The sequence below is a fragment of the Anabrus simplex genome, chromosome 13, assembly GCF_040414725.1.
Source record: "Anabrus simplex isolate iqAnaSimp1 chromosome 13, ASM4041472v1, whole genome shotgun sequence".
Classification (NCBI taxonomy): Eukaryota; Metazoa; Arthropoda; class Insecta; order Orthoptera; family Tettigoniidae; genus Anabrus; species Anabrus simplex.
In genome coordinates, this window is record NC_090277.1 from 73,696,194 (window position 1) to 73,718,388 (window position 22,195).

Genomic DNA, 22,195 nt, shown 5'->3' on the forward strand with positions numbered 1-22,195 from the left:
AGATGTAGTTAGCTGTGGACGGGTTACGCAGAATAGAGTTGCGAAGATAGCTAAATTTCCAATAAGCCCAAGCCAGCGCGGGGAATCTGTGTAACGGAGTACCCATATCGTGATAATAGCGAACGAGTAAAGATAATTTAGGGATGAGAGGGTGAGAGTTTAGAGATAAAGTCCGTAGAAGAAACTTGGTTGCTAGCAATTTCCGCCGCAGATTTAAGGGGAATTCCGCAGCTTCAACCAGGGTGGCATTGTTGGGGGAAGATGGTAGAGCCCCAAGACAAAGTTTAACAAACTGTACTTGCAGTGAATCCAAGTGGTTAAGTTTGGTCTTGGCCGCCGTGTCGATAAACCCCGAGCCATAATCCAAAGACGATCGAAGAATGTTACGGTATAACAGAAGCATCGTACTAGGATCGGATCCCCAAGATCTATGTCGTAGGGCAACAAAGAGTGTTTTTTTGGAAAGGACTTATCCACCAGGTATTTTATGTGAGAGTGCCATAGTAATTTCCGGTCAAGGTAAATACCAAGATATTTAGTAGACTGGACTATCGGGATCGAAAACCCTTGGAAGCGAATAGGCGGGTGATCTGTACGCCGAGCCCAAGAGAAAATCATCGCACGACATTTGGCAAAAGATACCTCTAAGTTATGATCATGGAGCCACTTTCCAAAATCCAGTAACGTCAGATGTAATTGCTTATAAACCTCGTCAAGTTGTGGAAGACTGAGATATATCACGAGATCGTCAGCAAATTGGATCATACGTGCTCTGCGTGTAATAATGTTCTCGAGGGACATCGAATAAATTGAGAAGAGAATAGGACTTAAGATATCCCCCTGAGGGGGCCAGCGAGGCCAGCGACGAGCACGGCCGTCGGCCGAGAGGACGTCATTCCCATAATTCCTAAATCGCTGCTTCCGGCACCAACCAACGCAGAATAAAAACACAGCAAGAAACACGACAAGAAAAATATGTAATTTAGTTGCTGTGACCAATCTTTCCAAATCCAGGCCAAGCTCTGCCATACTCCCTTTGAGATGCTCTTAACTATCGCCGTGGTGCATATCGCCCGCATGGCAAGATCAAAAGTAATTTAGTGGTTGTAACCTGTATATATTTCGCAACAGCATTCCCTTGGACATTTCCTTAACAGTTGGCAACAGTTCGGAGGTCGCTGGCCTATCGGCAACCCCGTGAACTAAATATAAAAAAGGAGGACGCCCCTATCAGCAATCCCGTGAACTAAAAATAAAATAGCAGGACGCCCCTATCGGCAATCTCATGAACTAAAAATAAAAGAGCAGGACGCTCCTATCGGCAATCCCGTGAACTAAAAAAAACAGGACGCCCCTATCGGCAATCCCGAAAACTAAAAATTTAAAAAAACAGGACGCCCCTATCGGCAATCCCGTAAACTAAAAATAAAAGAGCAGGACGCCTCTATCGGCAATCCCGTGAACTAAAAATGAAAGAGCAGGACGACCCTATCGGCAATCCCGTGAACTAAAAATTAAAAAAAAAACAGGACGCCCCTATCGGCAATCCCGTAAACTAAAAATTAAAAGAGCAGAACGCCACTATCGGCAATCCCGTGAACTAAAAATAATAGAGCTGGACGCCCCTATCGGCAATCCCGTGAACTAAAAAAAAAAAAACAGGTCGCTCCTACCGGCAATCTCGTTAACTAAAAATTACAAAAAAAGCAGGACGCCTCTATCGGCAATCCCGTGAACTAAAAATTAAAAAAACAGGACGCCCCTATCGGCAATCCCGTGAACTAAAAATTAAAAGAAAAACAGGAAGCCCCTATCGGCAATCCCGTAAACTAAAAATAAAAGAGTAGGACGCCCCTATCGGCAATCCCGTGAACTAAAGATGAAAGAGCAGGACGCTCCTATCGGCGATCCCGTGAACTAAAATTAAAAAAACAGGACGCCCCTATCGGCAATCCCGTGAACTAAAAATTATAAAAAACAGGACGCCTCTATCGGCAATCCCGTAAACTAAAAATTAAAAGAGCAGGACGCCCCTATCGGCAATCCCGTGAACTAAAAATAAAATAGCAGGACGCCCCTATCGGCAATCCCGTGAACTAAAGATGAAAGATCAGGACGCTCCTATCGGCGATCCCGTGAACTAAAATAAAAAAAAACAGGACGCCCCTATCGGCAATCCCGTGAACTAAAAATTATAAAAAACAGAACGCCTCTATCGGCAATCCCGTAAACTAAAAATTAAAAGAGCAGGACGCCCCTATCGGCAATCTCAAGAACTAAAAATAAAATAGCAGGACGCCCCTATCGGCAATCCTGTGAACTAAAAATAATAGAGCAGGACGCCCCTATCGGCAATCCCGTGAACTAAAAGAAAACAAACAGGTCGCTCCTACCGGCGATCTCGTAAACTAAAAATTTAAAAAAATAGGACGCCCCTGTCGGCAATCCCGTAAACTAAGAATAAAAGGGCAGGACGCCCCTATCGGCAATCCGGTAAACTAAGAATAAAAGGGCAGGACGCCCCTATCGGCAATCCCGTGAACTAAAAATAAAATAGCAGGACGCCCCTATCGGCAATTGCGTGAACTAAAGATGAAAGTGCAGGACGCTCCTATCGGCAATCCCGTGAACTAACATTTTTTTTTTAAAAAAAAAACAGGACGCCCCTATCGGCAATCCCGTGAACTAAAAATTATACAAAAACAGGACGCCCCTATCGGCAATCACGTAAACTAAAAATAAAAGAGCAGGACGCCCCTATCGGCAATCGCGTGAACTAAATTTTTTTAAAAAAAACCAGGACGCCCCTATCGGCACTCCCGTCAACTAGAAATTATAAAAAACAGGAAGCCCCTATCGGCAATCCCGTAAACTAAAAATTAAAAGAGCAGGACGCCCCTATCGGCAATCCCGTAAACTAAAAATAATAGATCAGGACGCCCCTATCGGCAATCCCTGAACTAAACATTATAAAAAACAGGACGCCCCTATCGGCAATGCGGTAAACTAAAAGTTAAAAGAGCAGGACGCCCCTTTCGGCAATCCCGTGAACTAAAAATAATAGAGCAGGACGCCCCTATCGGCAATCCCGTGAACTAAAAATTATAAAAAACAGGACGCCCCTATCGGCAATCACGTAAACTAAAAATTGAAAGAACGGGACGCCCCTTTCGGCAATCCCGTGAACTAAAAATAATAGAGCAGGACGCCCCTATCGGCAATCCCGTGAACTAAAAAAAACCAGTTCGCCCCTACCGGCAATCTCGTGAACTAAAAATTTAAAAAAACAGGACGCCCCTATCGGCAATCCCGTGAACTAAAAGTAATAGAGCAGGACGCCCCTATCGGCAATCCCGTGAACTAAAAAAAACAGATCGCCCCTACCGGCAATCTCGTGAACTAAAAATTAAAAAAAAAACAGAACGCCCCTATCGGCAATCCCGTGAACTAAAAAAACAGTTCGCCCCTACCGGCAATCTCGTGAACTAAAACTTTAAAAAACAGGACGCCCCTATCGGCAATCCTGTGAACTAGAAATAAAAGAGCATCACCTGCCACCTACCGAAGAAGTTTGCCGTTATTAAATAACAGCGACTTAGCGAAATTAAGCAGCACTGAATAATAACGACATGAGGAAATTATACAGCAAAGAATAACAGTGACCCCCGAGGAAATTAAGCAGTAGTGAATAACAGCACAGTGAGGAAATTAGGCAGTACCGAGTAACAGCGACTTGAAGAAATTACGCGGCCTGGGCATAACAGCGACTTGAAGAAATTAGGCAATACGAAGTCACAGCGATTTGTGGAAATTACGCAATGCCGAGTAACAGCGACTTTTGGAAATTACGCAAAGCCGAGTAACAGCGGGATTGCCGATAGGGGCGTCCTGCCCTTTTATTCTTAGTTTACGGGATTGCCGATAGGGGAGTCCTGCTATTTTACTTTTAGTTCACGGGATTGCCGATAGGGGCGTACAACTCTTTTAATTTTTAGTTTACAGGATTGCCGATAGGGGCGTCATGCTCTTTCATCTTTAGTTCAGGGGATTGCCGATAGGGGCGTCCTGTTTTTTTTTTTTTTTACTTTTTAGTTCACGGGATTGCCGGTAGGGGCGTCCTGCTCTTTTAATTTTTTGTTTACGGGATTGCCGATAGAGGCGTCCTGTTGTTTATTATTTTTAGTTCACAGGATTACCGATAGGGGCGTCCTGTTTTTCTTAATTTTAGTTCACGGGATTGCCGATAGGGGCGTCCTGCTCTTTCACCTTTAGTTCACGGGATTGCCGATAGGGGCGTCCTGCTCTATTATTTTTAGTTCACGTGATTGCCGATAGTGGCGTTGTGCTCTTTTCATTTTTAGTTTACGGGATTGCCGATAGGGGCGTCCTGTTTTTTTAAAATTTTAGTTCACGCGATCGCCGATAGAAGCAACCTGCTCTTTCATCTTTAGTTCACGGGATTGCCGATAGGGGCGTCCTGCTCTTATAATTTTTAGTTTACGGGATTGCCGATAGAGGCGTCCTGTTTTTTATAATTTTTAGTTCACGGGATAGCCGATAGGGGCGTCCTGCTCTATTATTTTTAGTTCACGGGATCGCCGATAGGAGCGTCCTGCTCTTTCATCTTTAGTTCACGGGATTGCCGATAGGTGCGTCCTGCTCTTTTATTTTTAGTTCACGGTATTGCCGATAGGGGCGTCCTGTTTTTCTTTTAATTTTTAGTTCACGGGATTGCCGATAGGGGCGTCCTGTTTTTTTAATTTTTAGTTCACGGGATTGCCGATAAGGGCGTGCAGCTCTTTTATTTTTAGTTGACAAGAATGCCGATAGGGGCGTCCTGCTTTTTTTATTTTTAGTTCACGGTATTGCCGATAGGGGCGTCCTGCTCTTTTATCTTTAGTTTACGGGATTGCCGATAGGGGCGTCCTGTTTTTTTTTTTGTAATTTTTAGTTAACGAGATTGCCGGTAGGGGCGACCTGTTTTTTTTAGTTCACGGGATTGCCGATAGGGGCGTCCTGAGTTATTATTTTTAGTTCATGGGATTGCCGATAGTGGCGTTCTGCTCTTTTAATTTTTAGTTTACGGGATTGCCGATAGGGGCGTCCTGCTATTTTATTTTTAGTTCACGGGATTGCTGATAGGGGCGTCCTGCTTTTTTATATTTAGTTCACGGGGTTGCCGATAGGCCAGCAATCTCCGAACTGTTGCCAACGGTTAAAGAAATGTCCAAAGGAATGTTGTTGCGAAATATATACAGGTTACAACCACTAAATTACTTTTTATCTTGCCATGCGGGCGATATGCACCACGGCGATAGTTAAGAGCATCTCAAAGGGAGTATGGCAGAGCTTGGCCTGGATTTGGAAAGATTGGTCACAGCAACTAAATAACATATTTTTCTTGTCGTGTTTCTTGCTGTGTTTTTATTCTGCGTTGGCTGGTGCCGGTAGCAGCGATTTAGGAATTATGGGAATGACGTCCAGTCGGCCCACGGCCGTGCTCGTCGCTGGCCTCGCTGGCCGGCTAATGGTCACTGCGCCTGGAAACATTCATTGTGTTATAAAAGTAAAAATATACCTTTTTTTTGGGCGGGTCCCTGGCAATCGTAATGAACACATCTCTCGTCTTAAAGGATTTTAAGGTACAATTCATATATATTTCTTCGCGAAGTTGTGTGTAATTAAGAGTATAGGTCAGCGACTCGTTGCTTATGAGAGCTGGGCAAAATTTTACGAGGCTCTCACCAGTATGAATAACATAATTATGGCTGGCGCCAATAGACTCTGCCATTGGCTGAAAATTTGCCCAACGTAATGTCACTCATATAATTCAACACAGCGAGATGTATTCATTCAAACTGAGATACAGTATATACAGTATGTTTTCCTTTTATGATCACTCTCACGCAATGGAATGCCAGGAGCGTCCTAACTAAGCAACATGAACTAAAATTACTTATTTAACAAACATGCCCTCAGGTTATAGCTTTACAAGAGACATGGGTTTTATTTTTTTTGAGGCGTGGCACTCCTCGTTCAAAACAACATGTCATATCAACCATTACACATTACTAATCAAATCCCTCATACTTTTAGTCATGGTATCCTTTATCGCGATATATACATTATCAATATCTATTGTCCCCGGATATTTATATTTCAGAAAGGCAATGGTGAACTATTTCTTTCAATTTGATCATGCATCGAAGATACTCCTCCTCGAGATCTAAATTGTCACCATACGATGTGGAGTAGTAACTCAGACTCATCAAAAGGTACCAACATAATCTCATAATACCTGACGATGGCTCTCCTACAAGATTGGCTCCCCTCCCCGTGCGGTAGATCTCACTCTGTCGTAGTTCTATGGCACCGCTCATAACATGGCATACCATAGTAGATACCTTTACAAGTGATCATTTTCCCATCATTATTACGTATGGCCTCAGTAGACCGAACGCGTCTCTGCTTGCTACCAGAAATATTAGTAATGTAGGCTACATTTGCTTAAAAATGTTGATGCGATCACCTTCTGTCACTTTCTAGAGATTCAACTTTCTTTAATGCCATCTACTATGTTAACGTATAATTCCCTCCTGCATAACTTATTTCACTATATCAATATCTATCACCCTTTTAAGGTCATAAAAACCCCGCACCCACGGCAACCTTGTCGTCTGCGATGGTGGGATGATGAATGCCACCAAATTATACAAAAACGCAAGAGATTATTTCGAATTTATCGAAAAAACTTATCGCCTCCCAACTATTTCGCTTTAAAGCACCATATTGCTTATTCCCGGCGAGCTTTTAATGTCAAGCGACACGAAGCGTGGAGGAACTTTATCTCGTCGCTCACAACATCCACTCCGGTTACGCAACTATGGAATGCTGTTCGAGCACTGACACGTGTTTCCCAACATGCCGCATGTGCAATAATACCGCCTGATGTGCTTGAGCGGTTTCTTCGCTCTCTCACACCAGACTATGTCGTACCTGCAATTACCTTTCCACAAGGTGATTTTACTAGTTATTCTTCCATATTATTACAACCCATTACACTCTCTGAATTCGAAGCAGTTATCCCTACATCTTCTCAGTCTGCACCCGGCCCTGATTACATTACCTACAGCATGCTTCACTTGTTACCTCCCACAGCAAAACAAGCGATTCTTAATTACTATAGCACCATATTATCTACACTCAAAGTGTCCCACCAATGGAACGAATTCTTCCTTGTGCCAATCCTCAAACCAATAAGATAGTCTCTGTTTTTCACAGTTACCGTGGAATTGTCCTAGGTTCGTGTTTGAGGAAAACATTCCTTAAATCTACAGAGATTTCTATGGGTGCTTGAGTACCATAAACTGGTCCCAAAAATCCAATATGTGTTTCTTAAAGGAGGTAGTACTCAAGATGCTTTAAACACCTTTGTACTTGATCTACTTTTGGCCAAGACACGTCGCCACAGTACCATAGCCACTTTTCTTGATATTAAAGGAGCATATGACTCTATTCCATTACATATATTATGGGATTGTCTTTCTTTAAAGTGTTTCGCACCGGGCGTTATTTCTATTTTACAGCAGTTACTTACGTACCGTAATCTTATAATAAAATCATCTCAACATCCTCTTTCTAGTTGGCAGATGTCAAATTGCTTACCGCAAAGGGACATTTTCAGTGGAATACATTTTGCTCTTTATATGAGCGATTTTGACAGGTTTAACAACGCGATCCGCCCGCATAATAGTATACGCTGATGACTATGTTCTTTAGCTATCTCACACCGACATAGATTCATGCCAAGAGCGAATGTCGCAACTTATGAGCGAGGCTACCTCATGGTTGGACTCCCATGGCCTTCAACTTGCAACATCCAACTATGATCTTTATCCATTGCCGCCGTAATTATAACCGGAACCCTCTTATGTTCGATACGTGTTCTATCCCTATCTGTACCCATTATAAATACGTTGGATTACATTTAGACCATAAACTAACCTGGACTCACCATATTAAACATTTATGTAATAAAGCTACTAACTATTTAAATGTCCTCCAAATTATCACACGCCGAAATTGGGGAGCAGACCCTGTGACGGCTTTTTCCTTATGTAAGGCCACCCTCCATTCCTCTATGGACTATGGTGCCCATGTTCTAGATATGGCTTTGAATACTACTTTAACACATCTAAATACGATCCAATTCAGCGCTCTACGCATTTGTCTCGGAGCTCTCCCCACAACGCCCACTAACGCTTTACTTGTGGAAGCTGGAGATCCACCTCTAAACATACGCCGACTTATGTTAACAAAAAAAAATACCCATCAACGTACTCAAAAAATGCCAGGACTATACCACGCATATGATTATTTACATTGATACCGGGATGCTCCTTTACGCACGCATATCCTGCCGTATTACTCCTTTTCTTACAGCATCTAATTACTACCGCGTTGCACATCAACAACGCTCACAGGCACCATTTCCAAAAAAAATTACGCGTTTCCACCTTTGAAAGTACTGTCGATATATACACAGATGGCTCTAAGCGGCGTTTTATGCTGTTCAACCTCAGTTTGCCCAAAACTTTAGATTACCTAACAACTTTTCTCTTTATTCTGCTGAACTTTTGCATTATGCCAAGCTCTTCTATATATTAAACAACACGCTTTTGCAAAAGCAACTATTTACGCTGATTCTATGAGTGTATTACAATCACTCTCCTCCACCACCTTCTCATACAATTGGTACCTATATAACGTAAAACATCTTATTTATACACTCGATCATTCAAACGTATATCTCACGTTCGTCTGGGTGCCAGCGCATATGGGAATTTTTGGCAATGAGCGAGCAGATACTTATGCAAAGCAGGCAGCACGTCTTCCACTTCCTGCCTCTCCTGTAGCTATTCCCCCCACAGATTATCTCATACACGTCATAGACAAAGCCCACTCTCAATGGCACAAATACAAAGGCAGATCATACTATCAACTGCAACCTCCAGACTCCAGAAGACATATTATCTGCCTACGGTTTAATCATGTCCTTACTCCGCAATATAAATACCGATTTCATCTGACAACTTTTGTGAATGTGGTCACCCGCTGGAGATGCCCATCATATTTTCTTCCAATGTCCATTATATCACTCCGCCTGACGTTTTTTACACCGCCTTGTCCAGCACAAATTTTCACTGCCCATGAGTGTTTCTCATTTATTCTATAACCGGGCACCCACTGCAATTTTTCTAATAAACACCTTTCTTGATGACTCTAACCTCACTTTATAACTCAATATAATATTACTTTCAACTGTTTGTATTGGTATGCTCCTGACTTCCTTTATGTACACAACCTGATCGTTTTTTTTTATTTTTAGGGTGACTAATTACCATTGCAAGAGATAAATATCATTATGGATCCGTATTGAAGATACTGTATGTAGGATGCTAATTAGTAGCAGACCGAGCTCGATAGCTGCAGTCGCTTAAGTGTGGCCAGTATCCAGTATTCGGGAGATAGTAGGTTCGAACCCCACTGTTGACAGCCCTGAAAATGGTTTTCCATGGTTTCCCATTTTCACACCAGGCAAATGCTGGGGCTGTACCTTAATTAAGGCCACGGCCGCTTCCTTCCCACTCCTAGCCCTTTCCTGTCCCATCGTCCCCAAAAGACCTATCTGTGTCAGTGCGACGTAAAGCAACTAGCAATTAGTAGCAGCGACAACATCCTCATATATTTAAACACTTTAGACAACAATATAAAATTCACAAAGGAAGATGAGAACAACAGCTCTATTAACTTTTTAGACAGCAACATCACACGAATGGACAATAAATTTGACTTTCAGATCTACAGAAAATCCCCCTTCACTCCGCTAACAATAAATAATAATTCATTACACCCCAACTGCCATAAACAAGCCTCTTACTACAGTTTAATATATAGAGCTTTCCAAATTCCCCTTTTGCCTAACAATGAACTTGATTACATAAAAGAAATAGCCAAATTCAACGGCTTCAACACCAACACGATCAATAAAATTATCAACAAAGTAAAACTAAAACTAACAACACAACTTTCCCCAATAAACCTGAGTATGCAACTTTAACATACACTAATCCAGTTATCCACCAGATAGCCAACCCCCTTAAAAAACATGATGTCAACATTGCTTTCAAAACACAGAACACAAATCAGAACATATTTTGTAACCAAAACTCTGTCAACCTAAAAAAATAACCACCGAGCTCGATAGCTGCAGTCGCTTAAGTGCGGCCAGTATCCAGTAATTGGGAGATAGTGGGTTTGAACCCCACTGTGGGCAGCCCTGAAGATGGTTTTCCATGGTTTCCCATTTTCACACCAGGCAAATGCTGGGGGCTGTATCTTACTTAAGGTCACAGCCGCTTCTTTCCTACTCCTAGCCCTTTTCCTGTCCATCGTCGCCATAAGACCTATCTGTGTCGGTGCAACGTAAAGCAAATAGCAAAAAAAAATAACCGCTATGCAGGCTCAGGTATTTACAGACTCAGTTATTCACAATGTAATTGTTCGTACATCGGACAAACTGGCTGGAGCTTCCAAACTCGATATTCAGAACACTTCAACGCCCAAAAACATAATAAATTTTCCACAATGAGTGCCCACGTGAGGGACCCTGGCCACCACTTCACCACAATAGAACAAAACTTAAAAAGCTTAAAAAGAATTGAGAAAGGCAAACTAATATCCAAAATTTGAGAACCTATACATCTTTCTAGACCAACACTTTAATAAAGACAAAAATCTCGATGATGTAATAGATTTAAAAAGCCCCCTTTATGATCAAATTCCCATTTTGCTTCAAAAAATTAATTTTCAAGACAACAACTTTTCTAAAATCTTTAATACCACAACAACTAACTCTCCCAACACATTGACAGTCACCCCTCTCCCCCCTACCTCCACCATTCCCACCAAATCCCCCTACACAATGACAGCAAGCCCATACTCCTTCCTCCCAAGCACTTCCCCCTCCTGTCCCCTCGTCGCCATAAGACATATCTGTGTCGGTGCAACGTAAAGCCAATAGTAAAAATAAAAAAAAACTTTCTCCTCCACTACGACCTCATGGATACAATATGAGAAGTAAGAACCATGAGACCTTCAAAAACACAACAACACCCAACACAAATAAATAACATCTCAACTGCATACAGAAAATAGACATCAACACTATCCACATAATTTTCGAGACCATACACACACACACACACCCCCCCTCTTATTTTCAATGTCAAAACCATATCAACCAGCACTCCCAACACATATCCAAGCTCGCCCCTCCTCTCTACCTCCCACCTTTCCGTCAACTCTCCTCTGCGTGTGAACTTCAAGCCCATAGCTCCTCCCTCCCAAAGCTCCCCCCCTCCACCTTGACCGCACAAACACACGCGCGAAATACTGACTGAACTTCCTTCGTAGTCAACACTTACCCCGAACAAGTAGCTTCTCAGTGGCATATCGGGTATGTAACACTAAACATTTACTCTTCTATACTTACCTGGATCTTTTCTTTCAAACACCAATTTAATAATATCTCGATTACAGATAACTTCCACTCCATCCACCACAGCTTTTAACAACACGCTAGCATCCAGCACGCATCGGCACCAATGTGGCGTGCCACTACAGTTCCACTTCACAGACAGAATTGAAGATGACTCGTCCTTGCCGTGACACTCCAACTCAGTCGTAGTGTACTTTCACATTTGATACCTCCACTACAGATTACAACAAACGTAAACTCCAATCTATTTCACTAGCCCAGCATCACAAACCAAAACTTCGTCCCGATGTTCTTCATGTTTTCAATTACGACAATACACACACTAGTATTATTCACATGGCATTCAATGTTATCAAGAAGAAACAAACTTCAATTTAAGAGAGTGATTCCAACCCCACGACATGTTCCCTGAAAATACCATTATCAACAAATAATGGCCGTCATTGTTGCCATTGGAATGCACCACGTACTTAACAACCTTTCTTTTCAATTACACCAAAATTATGCCTAACATTACGACACCCAATCAAGTTTCCTTCCACGCCAGCCAAACTGACCGTTGCTTATGGAGCCATATCCACGAACCCAGGACTTCAACTGGACAGTTTCAGTACGACTACTCTCCAATAGAGCCTCATTTGGCATTCTCTAAAAACATTGGAATTTTTTTCCTAGCATTCCAAATAATTAAAAACTGAGGTCAAACCACTGCTTCATATCACTGTATAGCCTTGCCATTCCTGTGATCACCAACCAACAGCAAAAATTAATGTTATGCACATGGTACCAGACATTGTATACTTTCTCCCCAAACTGCTCCCATGTAAATATGTTAGTATAAGCTTTGTAATTTCCCAACTTTTCAATAGAGTAATGTCAATATTACTGTGTAGCTGGCCTGTCAATACTGTGATCATCCAACAATGGCAGAAATTATTGTTATGCACATTGGTACCAGATATTTTGTATACTTTCTCCCCAAACTGTTTCCATGTAAATATAATTATAAGCTTTGTAATTTCCCAAACTTTCTAATAGAGTAGCGTCAATGATTTATGTCAAACCACCACTGCTGGACACCGTTGAAATTCCCTGTGGTTTTACGCATTGATGCCGACTACTTGTATCTTTTACCGTAGACTGCCCCCATGTAAATATGTTAGTATAATACTTTTTAACTCCATATTATTAAGAAATTTTAGTAACATTTTCCTAACGTTTCTGTTAGTGTAATGCCAATATTTCAACGGACCACTGCTGCTGGACACTCTGTGGTCTTAACTATTGGTGCCAGTCACTTACCTTTCCCATAGACTTTCCCCTTGTAAATATGTTATTACTGAACATTGTTTTTCTCATTGACTATCCCTACTGTAATTTCTGTGGCTTGGTTCTAAAAGGGCCAATGTCTCTGATAAGTACTAAACGAACAGTTAACGCTTAATTAAATAGCCCTTGCCAATAATGTTAGATTACCAATAAAGATTAGAGACCTGGCAATTTTTTAAGAATATGATAGAAAAAAATTAGCATTTAATCAGGTGACTTCCACAAAGAAAGTATAAAGTTATTTAAAGTTAGTTGTTGAAAAGATAGTTGGAAAACTATAAGCAAAACTTCGAATGCTCATAGCTCAAAAACAGGTTTTCTGACATTGGGCCTTTTAGAACCAAGCCACTGATATGTCAGTATTATTCCTTAGTATTTATAATTTAATTACAAATCAGGTGCCTGATTTATGCCTTGAGGTAGGACTGTGACTGATGATGCCTTCAATGATAAGGCAAAACATGTCTCATATGGAAATGAAGATAAATTCCTAATTGTTTTTAAAAAAAATTTATATATTGAATAGGTGATATTATGAACTAATTAGCATCCTACATACGACTAATTACCAATCATAATAGTTTTTATATTTGCTTCTGGAGCTGCTCTTATCCCTTGTATCCTATACAGTTACCATTTTACGAGTTTATCAAGTCCATACTGTGTATCCATATTCGCACTTCCCCGTTTTATTTCTTGTGTATAATGCATTTATTTATCTATATGTATACATGCATGTGAGGAAAGCAACGGGAAACTACCTCACTCCTCATTTCTCTAGTACGCCTCTTCAGTGATGCCTATGACAGCTGATGGCAGAGCTGTTGAGGATCCCACCAGCGGCATCGCTGACGGACTGAACATACATACATACATACATACATACATACATACATACATACATACATACATACATACATACATACATACATACATACATACATACATACATACATACATATCTGTAATGTGTTCTATAACTCTCTCAAGTATATTGACTGGGCAAAAATAAAAGGGAGCCCAACACAACATTTCAAGAAGAAGAAGAAGAAGAACACAGCAAGACATTATCACCAACTGCAGCACTAAGCCCTAAACCAGTCAGGCAATATGGCTGACACACTTATCATTTTTGACAGGAAAAAATATAATCAAATGAATTATCATACAAATACAGATAAGATGTGTAGGTTACTGTAGTCACGCTCTAGTTCATGAACCGTGGGCAACGGCTGAGTGGCCTAGTAAGTGGTCCTGAGAATCAAGATACCAGTTGCTATGGAATATTCTGAGTCATGGACCTCCTTGTGCTGAGGTGGCTAGGACTATACAATCCATTGTGTCCTTAACCCATTAGAGGAGACATCCTCACTGGGACTGTGTGTAAGTAAGGTAGCATCCTGCTTCACAGAATTTACTGAGCTTAGAAAGTTTTAAGCAAGCCTTGGACCTATGGGAGTAACAAAATCCCACTTCAATTTGACAGTCGAGGGACTCCTTCGAAACAGCTTGGCAAACAAAATGAATTTTGATGGGGGGGGGGGCTATCAGTATTAATGGGGCTTATGGGAGAAAGAAAGTAGAACTGGTGTGTCAGCAAAGAGAATGCATCTGGATGTGTTAGGAGTTGATGAAATTTGGGTAAAGGGAGATAACGGGGAAGAGATAGAAGATTATAAAGTGTTCTTGGCGTAGGACTGTTCATGAGGAATACTATTGCACGCAACATAGTTTCAATTATCAATCAATCATCAATCAATCAATCACTACTGATCTGCATTTAGGGCAGTCGCCCAGGTGGCAGATTCCCTATCTGTTGTTTTCCTAGCCTGTTCTTAAATGATTTCAATGAAATTGGAAATTTATTGAACATCTCCCTTGGTAAGTTATTCCAATCCCTAACTCCCCTTCCTATAAACAAATATTTGCCCCAATTTGTCCTCTTGAATTCCAACTTTATCTTCATATTGTGATCTTTCCTACTTTTAAAGACACCACCCAAACATATTCATGTGCATGAGCGAAGGATGTAGGTAGTTTTGACATTTGGAGGAATTTTGTGTAGGATGAGAATTGTCCGTGTATTCACCATGTGAGGGTGCAGATAAGGACGAAGTTGACAATTTTTATGATTTGCTGAATGATGTCATAGTAAGGGTCACAACAAGGATAGGATGGGTAGAGCTAATGCAAGACTTGAAGATAGAAATGAAGGATATGAGGTGATGAGTAAATGTGGGGAAGATATGAAAGCTAATAGGAATATGAAGTGTTTACTGGACTTCTGTACTAGTATGGGATTAGTAGTTACAAATACATTCTTCAAGCATGAGGCTATGAGGGTAGCGGCACCAGATCCATAACAGACTCTATCTTAACTGATTTTGAATTCAGGAAATCTGTTAAGAAGGTGTGGGTATTCAGAAAATTTTTTGATGATGCAGACCACTTGTGTATGAAGTATCTCTAAGCCTAGGACAGAAAAACTGATACCTGTCTGCAGGTGAATAAGGGTAGAAAAGCTCCACAATGAGGAAATTAGACAAAAGTTTGGTACATGATATGATTAGTGGAAAGTTCCAAACAATAGGCATTAAGCAGTCAGGATACAGAAGGAGAATGGGTGTCATAGAGGGATGCTGTAGTAGAACAGGCAAGAAAATGCCTAGGAACAACCATGTGTAAAGGTGGGAAAATGATAGAATGATGAAGGGCAGCTTGTAAATGTAAAAAGAAGGCGTATCAGAACTGGCTCCAAACAAGGACTGATGTAGACAGGGTACTGTACCTAGATGAAAGAAACAGAGCAAAACAAATAATTGTTGAATTGAAGAAGATGTCTTGGGAAGATTTCGGTAGTAAACTGGAAAGGCTATGTCAAGCGGCAGGTAGATCTTCCTGGACAATAATAAAGAATCTTAGGAAGGGAGGAAAAAAGGAAATGAATAGGTTTTTAGGTAAATCAGGTGAACTCATAATAGATCTCAAGGAATCACTAGAGAGGTGGAAGTAATATGTTGAAAATCTTCTCAACGTAAAAGGACATATTTCTGCTAATGTCGCTAACAACTGAGGTCATGGAGAGGAGGGCAATGATGTAAATGAAATTAAGCTTGAGGAAGTGGAAAGGATGGTAAATAAATTCCTTTGTCATAAAGCAGCAGGAATAAATAAGACCTGAAATGGTGAAATAAAGTGGAAAGGCAGGAACGAAATGTCTTCACAGGGTGATAAAATTAGCATGGAATTTTAGGAAGGTACCTTGTGATTGGATGAAAGCAGTAATTACACCTATTGGTAAGCGAGAGAACAGGAACGATCACAACAGCTATCAAGGTATTTCATTGCTCAGTTTATACCAGGCAAGGTGTTCACTGGCATTGCGATCAGTGGTTGAGAGTAAGTTGGATGAAAACCAGTGTGGTTTCAGACCATAGAGGGGCTGTCAGGGTCAGATTTTCAGTCTGCATCAGGTAACTGAAAAGTGCTATGAAAGGAATAGACAGTTATGCTTATGTTTCATAGATCTAGAGAAGGCATACGACAGAGTACTGAGAGAAAAGATGTTCGTCATACTGGGGGACTACGGGTTTAAGGGCAGGTTATTGAAAGCAATGAAAGAAATTTATGTTGGGCTGTGGTTAGAATTGATGGTAGAATGAGTTCTTGGTTTAAGGTTGTTACTGGGTTTAGACAAGGTTGTTATTTTTCAACTTTGTTGTTCATAGTTTACAGTATGCCAACAACTGGGTCTGAATTGCAGATTGTGCTGAAAGCCTGTAGTTTAATATCTTTGAACTTTAAAATAGGTGCAATGAGTAAATTATGAAATAACAACAAACGGTCTGGAAACTTGCACCATCAACAGAACGGATAACAACAGACTCCAGGCTGCGGAAATGAAATTCCTGAGGTCAATGCTGCAGAAAACGAGACGAGATAAGTTCCGGAAGGAAAAGGTCCGCGAAGACCTCCAAGTGAAACCACTCAACGAAATTCTAGCTACATCCAGATTGAGATGGTTTGGTCACTTGAAGAGGGTAGCACGAAAATGGTTTGACAAAGATGTGGTGGGACAGCAACCTGGGGGCAGACCAAGGACACAATGGATCTCCCAAATAAAACATTGATTTTATTTACTTGTGTCAGAAGTGTCTTAATCATACAGTTAAAAATAATAATTGAACTATTTACAAAAATTAACAGACAAAGGGAATTGACCAAATTTACTGTATATCTAGATAGTGTTTTTCCAAAACTGAGCCACACCTAGGGCGTTGTCATTAGCAAGCATTAAATCTTGCTCTGAGCATGAAAATGGGCAGAGAGGACATTGATACATATGGTTCACTGTTTGTTCTTCACCCCAGTCGCACTTGCTGTCCTCTGATGTGATAATAATAATAATAATAATAATAATAATAATAATAATAATAATAATAATAATAATAATAATAATAATAATAATAATAATAATAATAATGTTATTTGCTTTACGTCCCACTAACTACTTTTTAAGGTCTTCGGAGACGCAGAGGTGCCGGAATTTAGTCCCGCAGGAGTTCTTTTACGTGCCAGTAAATCTACCGACTCGGGGCTGTCGTATTTGAGCACCTTCAAATACCACCGGACTGAGCCAGGATCGAACCTGCCAAGTTGGGGTTAGAAGGCCAGCGCCTTAACCGTCTGAGTCACTCAGCCGGCCCTCTGATGTGAAGCCCCATAACTTAAGTGAGGACTTAGCCCTGCCGACACCAGTTCTTAATCAGTTAAGGGACCTCCAAACACTCCAGTCTTCATTGTAGCCAGCCGGAAGTTGTTCACAAGGAAAGTCTTGCCTTATCTGGTGGTCCTTTCAAAGGCTTTGATGTCTGGAGGAAGCTTCTCCTGGATTTCAGCCTAGATTGAGATTGTTGATGACCAAACAGCGGGTGAGCTTCAACGTTCTCAACCTTTAGTCGTTCTTGATCAGCAGCGACTTCTCGACGAGTACTTGGAGGTACAATGCCAGCAAGACGGTATAGCTTCTCAACAGGGGTAGGTTTCAGGCATCCTGTGATTAATCTACATGCTTTATTCAGGCTGGGTCCACAGTTTTGGTGTGGGATGATCTATACCACACAGGGATGCGTATTCTGCAGCCGAGTAACACAGAGCCGATGCAGTGGTTCTAAGAACTTGTGGCTTTGCACCCCAGTTTGTACCTGCAAGAAACAGGAGTGGAATTGTGTAAAGTTGAAGAAGAAGAAGAAGAAGAAGAAGAAGAAGAAGAAGAAGAAGAAGAAGAAGAAGGAGAAGAAGAAGCAGGAGGAGGAGAATAAGAATAAGAATAAGAAGTGTACTTACGTAGACATAAGTGGAGAGCGCTCTTGCACCACACCCAGGAAACTGGAGACGGTTAAATGACGACGACGATGATGATGATGATTATGATTATGGGTATGATATGAAAATTCGCTTTTCCAAGACTTAGTAATTGTGTGGGTTTTGGTGTCAAGAGTATCCAAGGACATTTCGGCTCACCGGGTGTCAGCATGTAGCATATTTTATTAATGTGTTTAACTTTTTAAGTGTTTTATACTGTGGCATATGTATTTTAATATGTTTAATGTACTCATGTCCAATGTACACTCAATAGGTTTTAGTTTATTGTAACCTTCACCACCACCTTTGATCACAGATATTTTAACCTCACACTACTGCAATATATTTTATCCCCATTAGACATCCAGATGATCTAACATAACAATATCTTTGTGATTTTGTCTAATGGTGTAATATAATTATGTACTAGCTGATGATGGCCATGAAAGGCTGAAACCGGTACTAATGTAAATCCATTTATAATAAATAAGTATTGATCGGTGGAACACATTTCTTGTCTATACATTTCCAGTCAATACGGAAAATGAAACTTATAAATAATAATAACTTATTTATTATTTGTAGCAACTAGTAATTTATTTATTGATATAGCAACAAATCAATTAAAGAACGCGCCCACCCAACGCCCCTCACCATCAGTTGGTAGAGGCACAAGGAACCAAGTAGGCCTACCTATATCACTAGTGACAAATAAACATCAAACAGCGATACCTCCGCTGGTGAGAGTTTGGAAAAAATGTACTAGGAGCTACAGGTCCTTGTCATCGACTTTGTTTCAGTTACTGTTGTTCCGGTATTTCTATAGAGCCTTTGTAGATGAAGTGGGAGAAAATCAAAATGACACAAAACAATATCTGAAGTATTGTAGAGGAGAGATCCTTCTTTTATGCTTGCCATGGATCCACAAACCTGCCTCTTAACAGTATTCCTACTTACAAGAAATAAATGGAGGCAGTGTAAATCTCAGAGTTGCTACACTTTTCTGTGTTGCTATTGGCCAGCTTGGTTCAGCTGTCATGAAGACTAATTTTCTGTGTTGTCTCCAATAGAGCTCGCATCATATGTATCACAAGGCTGCTTGCATCTTTGTTGAAAATAAGGAAACCATGCAGTTTCAGATTGTTTTGGCATGCACCTGTAACGTTACTTTTTGCCACTTCATCATTTTTTTGTCACATTTTAGCAAGATTACGGGGGTCGCTTGAGACCTGTTGGCGGGTTGGAGGCCCTATCATGGGGGTTTATGTCTGCAGCCCAATGGCCTTGTCACTAGCCACTGTGCCTGAAACTTGAACTACAAAATATGGAATTACATGAATTAGCTGATTCACTGGACAGTGTGTCAAGAAAGGAATATTTGAATTTGAGCAGCAGCAATAATCACTAACAATGAAAGAGCAATAGTTTCTTTCACTAAATTTCCAATGTTACAGGTATTGTATTAATTACAGTATTTAAAGAAATTGTTTTTTTCGTGATAGGTGCAACGGAAGTGCTATGCGAAATATCATGTCTAGTACCTATACAGAAAGTGCTGCACGTGTAAATCCATATAATAAACTGTTTTTTTTAAATAAATAACGTACCAACAAGACTATAGATATTCAAACAAAAAACTGGAATATTATTTCGTATATCACTGGAGCCAGATACCGTACAAAACAAAGTAAAAACCTAACCTACGTAATCTACCGAACACCAGCAGAACTACTCAGTGTAGGCTACAATTTAAATAAATGTCACTAATCTTGATTTCCCAAAGAAGCATTAAAACACCAATATTTATTGCACTAAATGGATGACATGCACACAAAGATAACCTACTTTTGGTAAATATTAACTACTTTATCACTAGGGTAAGATGGATCATATTAATTCGCCAGCTGTCCACTAGGGCGTCTAACAATGGGTATATCATTCATATCGTGGGTATTATATTCTTTGGTTAATCGTCTTGTTTTACAGGTTTATAGTGTTATAGTTAGTGTTCGACAGACTGAAAGGATTTAAAGTTACAGGTCTACCTACCAGTTGCCTTTCTACAGGCTGTCTCATATGAAACAGTGTCTTGTTGAATTGATATTCTCAATTGGTGAAATCTGTAATATATCAATAACAACCTCACATCAAGGGACTCGCATCAAGGGACACCAAAGAAATATCCATCTCAACCAGCCATATTGTATTGAAAAGGTCAATTTATTTCTCATAATTGCACTTCAATACGAACAAAAATGAAATTTATAGCTTATAAATATAATCAACCAGCCAGACAAATGAGCAATAGCTGAGGACACCCTATCGGCAGGTCATGATGTCGTGTTCCAAGATGTTCTAGCTCTTACATACATTAAACACTACAGGTTCAGGATTATACAGGAAGCTGTGGAAATACGTACAAATCCTAACAGTTTCAACACGGACACTGGCTATCAATTAAGTAATTCGTGGGTAGTTCTCTTACCTGTCCTTCCTATATTGTTATTTCATTTCGGTGTTTTCCAAATTCGTACATTCATCATCACCCGTTGGTTCATTCCAAGCTACGTGTTGTGTGTTAATGTCATACTTTCGTAACGTGTGTGCACCGGTTATGCTCTCCGCCTCACCCTCGCACCGTCTCACATCTTCCTCTGGTTTTCTCCACATACTTTCTTTCTATTCTTCAGCTCTGAATTATTCTGGTGTCTTCCATTGCACTTATTTTATTTTATTAGTTTCTATTTATTTCTGCTACCACATTCGTCCCTGATTTGTCTGATGTCCTCTCTGATACTCCTCATGCTGTGAGCCACCTGGTGACGAACGAGTGTACCACTACAGCTCCAACGCTAATGCATTCTTAAATTCAAGAAGACTTCATTGTGAACAGTCAAGATTTTGTTCTGAAGACCCGGAGCAAAGTTATCTGCGAAACGGAAAGAGTTTCACCTTGTTCTTGACACGGCGTAAGCTCAAAAGCCCATATCATGCCTACATAATAACAAACTTCTTTGCATAACTTCTTTAATGAGACATAGAATAAAGAAAAATAGGACACAAACATAAACAGAATATGACTTGGCAACTATAACTAAGTAACTGCATACACTATGAAATCAAATTAAGGTTCCCTACTGAGAAAATAAGTTTTGATTGAGAATCTAGTTGTACTGTTGTTCCATCTTAAAAGAACAAATGTCTGATATTTGTGTAAAGCTCCCATATCCAACAACTAATATTTTTTGGGTTGTTGTAGATCAGCCAGTTGCCGGCAGAATGGACCTGGAACATCCGGACTGGTGAAGTTTTCAAGTTATGGTGAGTACTTGCAAAATTGTAAGTTATTTTATAAAAAATTAGAAATCTTCAGTAGTGAGCTGTATTTAGACATTCCTAGGAACACAACAACATAGTGTACATCTGATAAAATGATGTAAAACTCCCTTACACCGAGCTCGATAGCTGCAGTCGCTTAAAGTGCGGCCAGTATTAAGGAGATAGCGAGTTCGAACCCCACTGTCGGCAGACCTCAAGATGGTTTTCTGTGGTTTCCCATTTTCACACCAGGCTGCTGTACCTTAATCAAGGCCACGGATGTTTCCTTCCATCTCCTAGCCCTTTTCTTTACAGTCGTAACTATAAGACCTATCTGTGTCGGTGTGACGTAAAGCAATAATTGTAAAAAAAAAAAATCCCTCTCTTACATAGATTTTTATCATAACCGATATTTTTTAAATTTGTTACAGGCCAGCAGAATGGGCTTGGAACCTCCAGATCGGTGAAGCTTTATTATAATTGTGAGTACTTGTAAATTGTATTTTATAGAACACTAGCTGTAGTACTCAGCTCTGCTCAAGTACTTTTTTGTGGCGTCTGAAGCTATTTCTTTTCAGTTTCGAGTCAGTTACTGGATTAAAGCCACTTATTTATTACTAAAAC

The 22,195-nt window shown here is 40.4% G+C and overlaps 1 long non-coding RNA gene across 3 annotated transcripts in view; it reads left to right on the forward strand.

Annotated features, from left to right (window-relative positions):
- The first annotated feature begins 5,513 nt into the window (after window positions 1-5,513).
- The window catches only part of LOC136884637 (uncharacterized), an 83,598-nt gene continuing 66,916 nt past the window's right edge, over window positions 5,514-22,195 (forward strand). For all 3 annotated transcript variants that reach the window (XR_010861395.2, XR_010861396.2, XR_010861394.2), the window contains exons 1-3: window positions 5,514-5,642; window positions 21,513-21,574; window positions 22,003-22,053. This is a non-coding gene — a long non-coding RNA (uncharacterized lncRNA). The remainder of the gene's footprint in view (window positions 5,643-21,512; window positions 21,575-22,002; window positions 22,054-22,195) is intronic.